The sequence below is a fragment of the Corvus brachyrhynchos genome, unplaced genomic scaffold (assembly GCF_000691975.1).
Source record: "Corvus brachyrhynchos isolate BGI_N302 unplaced genomic scaffold, ASM69197v1 scaffold148, whole genome shotgun sequence".
Taxonomy (NCBI): Eukaryota; Metazoa; Chordata; class Aves; order Passeriformes; family Corvidae; genus Corvus; species Corvus brachyrhynchos.
The window spans coordinates 1-6,443 of NW_008239785.1; the positions used below are offsets into that span (position 1 = coordinate 1).

The 6,443-nt window shown below is 43.6% G+C and overlaps 1 pseudogene across 1 annotated transcript; it reads left to right on the forward strand.

Moving 5' to 3' along the window:
• Positions 1-3: 3 nt before the first annotated feature.
• On the forward strand, positions 4-6,443 carry LOC103621748 (annotated as a pseudogene). Its single transcript, XR_552373.2, has 13 exons — positions 4-12; positions 726-852; positions 1,404-1,522; positions 1,848-2,044; positions 2,426-2,764; positions 2,936-3,060; positions 3,250-3,562; positions 3,664-3,867; positions 4,730-4,855; positions 4,950-5,104; positions 5,175-5,295; positions 5,562-5,657; positions 6,138-6,443. The product of XR_552373.2 is annotated as a myosin-1B-like (transcript).

Consider the following 6,443-nt stretch of genomic DNA (forward strand, 5'->3'; position numbering starts at 1 on the left):
TCCAAAGCCAAGGTACACAAATATTTCTGCTCATTAATTCAAACATAACCAAGTAGTTATATTTTAACACAGAAATTTTAGTTAGTCATATTTTAGAATAAATGATTGCACTTTGCAACATGTATGTTTGTTTAAAAAGTTCAGTATTATTTTAGTAATTTTTGTATCCTTTGCATGAGAGCTAAAAAATTTGAGCTGTAACACCTAACCTAAGGAACTCTGGGGAACTTACTGCTTCGTTCAGAATATTACAAAATGAGAGGCACTCACCCTATTGCTTTTTAATTTTTTCTAAAATAGAAATTACTCCTAGAATAGAAATTGACCTTTCCTTTTTATTCCTATTTTTCTTTTCCTTCCTTTAATACTTCAGTGATACAATCTCTAAGAGACAAACAGAATTTAAAATTATTTCTTCATTTTACAGTGTCCCATCATTCTTGTTATCTATTGAAAATATATTAGTGTACATTAATAAATTATAGAATCATGGAATGGTTTGAGTTTGAAGGAACTTTAGCGATCACCTCGTTTCATCCCTCCTGCAATGGGCAGGGAATATACAAATGCTGGAACTGGGGGCACAAACTTCCTAGTAATATATATCAGTTAACTGAGAAATTTTGGCTTCTGAATCATTCTTTTTTCCTTCATAAGATTTCATATTCTCACAAATTATGTGTTGAGCCACCAATCATTTTTCCTTCTGTTCTTCATGCGAACAGGCAAATCTGGAGAAGATGTGTCGCTCCCTAGAAGATCAGCTCAGTGAGATTAAGACAAAGGAGGAGGAACAGCAGCGCATTATTAACGACCTTAGTACTCAGAGAGCTCGGCTACAAACAGAATCTGGTAAGACATTTGTGTTTTTAAGAGAACACTGTATATTATCTGGGTCCTTTAAAAAAAGGTAAAAAATCGCCTGGGGTCTTGGAGGATTGAACATGAACTAAGTTGAACCTGAGCCAAAAATGTGTTTTTGAGATGAAGACGGCAAACAGGACCCTGAGAGAATCATGAATTGCATTAGGAGAAGCACTGCCAATGGGTTAGCAGAGAGTGATCATTCCCCCTACTCAGCACTCATAAGGCCACGCCTGGATTGCTTGGCCTTGTTAAACCTCCTGAGATTCCCATGGGCTATAATCCCTCTGGATGGCACTGTAGTTCTCATTCTGTAAACTCAAGGCTTAATGCAAACACAGAGTAAGGCTATTTGGATTTTACATGACAGGTCATTTCTAGCCTCGGAGATAAATGTGGGTAGGTATCAGTGATTAGAATCCATGAAAGAAGTAAAATTTTGTTTAACGCAAAATATATTTATGTGGGCATTTATTATCAAGATTAACACTTCTACCTAAGTCATAACAAGGTTTCTTTACTCATCTGAATTCTCCCAGGTGAATATTCACGCCAGGTAGATGAGAAAGATGCTCTAATTTCTCAGCTGTCAAGAGGCAAACAGGCTTTTACCCAACAGATTGAGGAACTCAAAAGGCACTTAGAGGAAGAGATAAAGGTAAGAAGGCTCTACAAATTCTGAGTTGTCCATTGCATTGGATTCCTTCTGTTTAGGAGGAGCTTCAGATACATATGAAATCACAGAATCAACAAGATGAAAGGGAGGAAAAAAACACATAGGTAATACAGTGCAAGCCTTCCCATACCAGTTTTGTTGCCCCTTCCCTGCAGTCTATATATTAATTGTTTTGCAGATTCCCAGACCTTCCATTTTCATTCAGTAGTTTGCCATTACTCAGAGCAAAATCAGTGCCCATCAGCACTTCAGTCAGGACATTTCCAAGGATATTTCCATTCATGGTCACATTGCTATTGTTCTCAAGGCCAAGAACGCCCTGGCCCACGCCCTGCAGTCCGCTCGCCACGACTGTGACTTGCTCCGGGAACAATATGAGGAGGAGCAGGAGGCCAAGGGGGAGCTGCAGCGCGCCCTGTCCAAGGCCAACAGCGAAGTGGCCCAGTGGAGAACCAAATACGAGACGGACGCGATTCAGCGCACGGAGGAGCTCGAGGAGGCCAAGTACGTGGGAAGCAGGATGGCAAATGATGGGAGAAACTGGTCAAGGGAAATTGGAATCTCTGAGAGTGGGTTAACACAAGAATGGGATGAAGGCAAGGATATACTGTCTTTGTAAATAAAGGGGAAAGAGGAAGGGAAAGACAGAGTGTAGATTGGAAGAGAAAACATAGGCTTTAGGGCTAGAAATGCTAAGACAGGCCTAATACTCTGTAAGTGGTAAGACACAGAAGTGATAGATCTTGCTGTCTGCATGCAGTCATGGACAATAAACACCACTGTGGAAAGCATTTGGATCAAAACCTCCAAAATAACCAACTCATGACAGTACAAAACTCATGCCCTTCCAAGCCCTAACGTGGCACTGTGCTTCTCTCCTCCCAGGAAGAAGCTGGCACAGCGCCTGCAGGATGCAGAGGAACATGTTGAGGCTGTCAATGCCAAATGTGCCTCCCTGGAAAAGACAAAGCAGAGGCTGCAGAATGAAGTGGAGGACCTGGTGATTGGAGTGGGGGACATCAAACGCGCCCCCCTACTCACACCCCGTTTCTCTTCAGATCCTGGCAGAATGGAAGCAGAAGTATGAGGAAACGCAGGCTGAGCTGGAGGCCTCGCAGAAGGAGTCGCGCTCTCTGAGCACGGAGCTGTTCAAGATGAAGAATGCCTATGAGGAGTCCTTGGACCACCTGGAAACAATGAAGCGGGAGAACAAGAACCTGCAGCGTAAGTCCCTGGCCCTCTGCTCCTCACTGGGCTTTCTCACTATCAGCCATTACCACCATTGTTCATGGGTCTGTGCCTGCAGGTCTGCAAAGATGCCTGTCACCTTGGTGGGACAGGGCCCTTGCCATTCTGCTCTGTGCCTGACCATGCCAATGATCCTTGTTTCCACAGAGGAGATTTCCGACCTCACGGAGCAGATTGCTGAGCAAGGAAAGGCAATTCATGAGCTGGAGAAAGTCAAGAAGCAGATTGAGCAGGAGAAATCTGAAATCCAGGCAGCTCTGGAAGAGGCTGAGGTACACAGCATTGTTTATTGCTCTCTTAAGTGTCTAGGATCGCTATCTTGTTTACCTCATTCCCAGACAAAAGAGGAGAAGAGGTCTTTGAAAAGTAGAGATATTATCTAAACATAGCACTCTTTTTTACTCAGAGCTTCAGGTTCAACATTTGTCATATGAAAAGTATTCTTATTTTTTCTTGTCCAGGCCTCCCTGGAACATGAGGAGGGGAAGATCCTGCGCCTGCAGCTTGAGCTCAACCAAGTGAAGTCTGAGATTGACAGGAAGATAGCAGAGAAAGATGAGGAGATTGACCAGATGAAGAGAAACCACCTCAGAATTGTGGAGTCCATGCAGAGCACGCTGGATGCTGAGATCAGGAGCAGGAAGCAATGAAGCCCTGAGGCTGAAGAAGAAGATGGAGGGAGACCTGAATGAAATAGAAATCCAGCTGAGCCATGCCAACCGCCAGGCTGCAGAGGCACAGAAGAACCTGAGAAACAGCCAGGGAGTCCTCAAGGTCTGTTGAACAGAAATTGCCAACAGAGAAATATCTTAGTTGATACTTTCAGTCCACAACAGCTCTAAATATGCTTATGATTTCTTTCAATGGCTCTACAGGACACTCAGATCCATCTGGATGATGCTCTCAGGACACAGGAGGACCTGAAGGAGCAGGTGGCCATGGTGGAGCGCAGGGCAAACCTGCTGCAGGCTGAAGTTGAGGAGTTGCGGGCAGCCCTGGAGCAGACAGAGCGGTCGAGAAAAGTGGCTGAGCAGGAATTAATGGACGCCAGTGAGCGTGTGCAGCTCCTCCATACCCAGGTGAGGTCATTTGGTGAGAAATGGCACTCTCAGTAACTGGGAGAACACTTTTATGCTTTATTCCAGTCACCATTGGAGGCTCAACTAGGAGGAAGGCAGTCCTTTTTTCTGAAGTATTCATCATGGTACTAAAAGAGATCTTTGCTGAAAAAATGTGGGCACTGGTTGTTTTCCCATGTTGCATACAATGACACCCATGCTTCTGCCTTACTTTTGTCCTCAGACACTTTATTCACACGGACATGCCAGGTTCTCTGAGCAGTCAGGGAATGGAACTCTGAGACCACAGCAACATTCATTCCTTGTCAGCTGAAATACAGCACTGAGGAATCCTCATGTACTTTTTTACTAGCAAGAAAGTGGGGATGAACTCCTGGCTCTGATTTAGCATTTATCAAGCAGAGTTTGACACGAGCTATGTGTCATAAGAGCCATTGAGCAGTCAGGTGCTGAAATCTGTGGAAAGTGTGCAGTTTCAAGTGATGAAACGATTCTGGAAGGGATTCATCCCACCTACATTCAAAATTTTTCCTCTTTTCAGTTGTTGAGAGTGGATTACTCTTCCCTAATGCTGAAGAGGAAGTCATTTCATTGACTTCCCTAACTCTATTTTTGTTGCTTTCTGTGGATGAGAGGTGGTACACATTATATTTCTGAGCACTTTCTCATATTAATAAAATTAATTGTTGGGGGAAAAAAAACCAAAACAAAATGTTTTTTCCGCAGTGATAAGAAATTTTACTAGAAAAATCTCTGGTATTGATTTTTCACATAATTATGTCTTAAATTATTGAAAATCCTGTAATGTTCTTGATTTCAAATAATGAACTTACAAAAACAAACTTCTGACGCTGCTCAACAGAACACGAGCTTGATCAACACCAAGAAGAAGCTGGAAACAGACATTGCCCAGATCCAGGGTGAAATGGAGGATACCATCCAGGAAGCCCGCAATGCTGAGGAGAAGGCCAAGAAGGCCATCACAGATGTGAGTTGGACATTCCTGGCATTGCTGATGGTGAATGTCCTGTCCCCCAAATATCTGCAGCCCCAAAATGGCTTTGCCCCTTTGCTCTGATCAGGCGGCCATGATGGCAGAAGAGCTGAAGAAGGAGCAGGACACCAGTGCCCACCTGGAGAGGATGAAGAAGAACCTGGACCAGACGGTGAAGGACCTGCAGCACCGTCTGGAAGAGGCCGAGCAGCTGGCACTGGAGGGGGGGGAGGAGCAGATACATGTGTAGGGCTGGGGTTGTGGGTGAGTGAGGCTGTCCTTGGAGAGACATTGCCAGGGAAGCTGCAGGGATGGGCTTGTCCTTGCAGGTGCGGGAGCTGGAAGGGGAGGTTGATGCTGAGCAGAAGCGCAGCGCTGAAGCCGTGAAGGGTGTGCGCAAGTACGAGCGGAGGGTGAAGGAACTGACCTAACAGGTAGGCAGGAAGCTTCTTTGTGTTGATACATTCTTATTCCCAGAACCCAAAATAAGGCCCTGAGGGATTTCTCTCTGTCCTGAGTCACACGTAGAAAAAGGAGAATAATGAAAGCACCAGAAGATGACTTTGTTTCTGGTCATGTTAGGAAGATCCAGCTTATCACTTCTGTCTGACTGGTCAGCAATGTCAATTAGAAATGTTACTCTCTATTTCATGCAGAGAAGGGTAAAAGAGATGCTTCTCTATCTTGTCGTTCTCTTTAGTCTGAGGAAGACAGGAAAAATGTTCTCAGGCTGCAGGATCTGGTGGACAAACTGCAAACTAAAGTGAAAGCTTACAAGAGACAAGCTGAGGAGGCTGTGAGTATCACTGTGTTCAGACAGTCTTTATCAAGGTGGAAGTGGAATTCTGTGTCGATGTTTTACCCTGTGTAGCTCTGTTTGAATGCAGCTTAGCATCGTGGTAGTAGGTCTCTGCTTCCTTTTACTTGCTTTATTTAATATTTTCACCTAGCAGAAAAAAAAAAAATGTAATATATAATTTTAAGGCAGTAAATAACTGAAAGATGATTTAATGGCAATAACTGTAATTATCTATAATTATTCAATAGTGCACTAGCACTTCATATCCAGAGCTGGATTTTTGGTATGTCTTACTGACCATTTAAATGTTTAGCTTGGATTCCCCCTGGAAATATTAGAGATAATTACATACTAATTCATAATCTTAGGGGTTAATCTTTTTTTTAATTATTCAAAGTGAAAATGCCGCAGCATGTACAGGGCAGTGTTACAGTAGAATTGTTTTAAAACCTATTTTATGTTTCTTCCTATCCCCAGGAGGAGCTGTCCAACGTCAACCTGTCCAAGTTCCGCAAGATCCAGCACGAGCTGGAGGAAGCCGAGGAGCGGGCTGACATTGCAGAGTCACAGGTCAACAAGCTCCGAGCAAAGAGCCGGGAAATGGGCAAGAAGGCAGAAAGTGAAGAGTAAATGCCTCCCGTGCTGTAAAGTGAGAGAATTGCACAAAATGTGACATTCTATCACTTCTATTTTGTAATCACTGCTTTGTCCGTAATTAATCTATAGATGAGTAATGCCTACATAATAAAAATTGTAGAGTTTATGCCATGTAAATAATGAGAA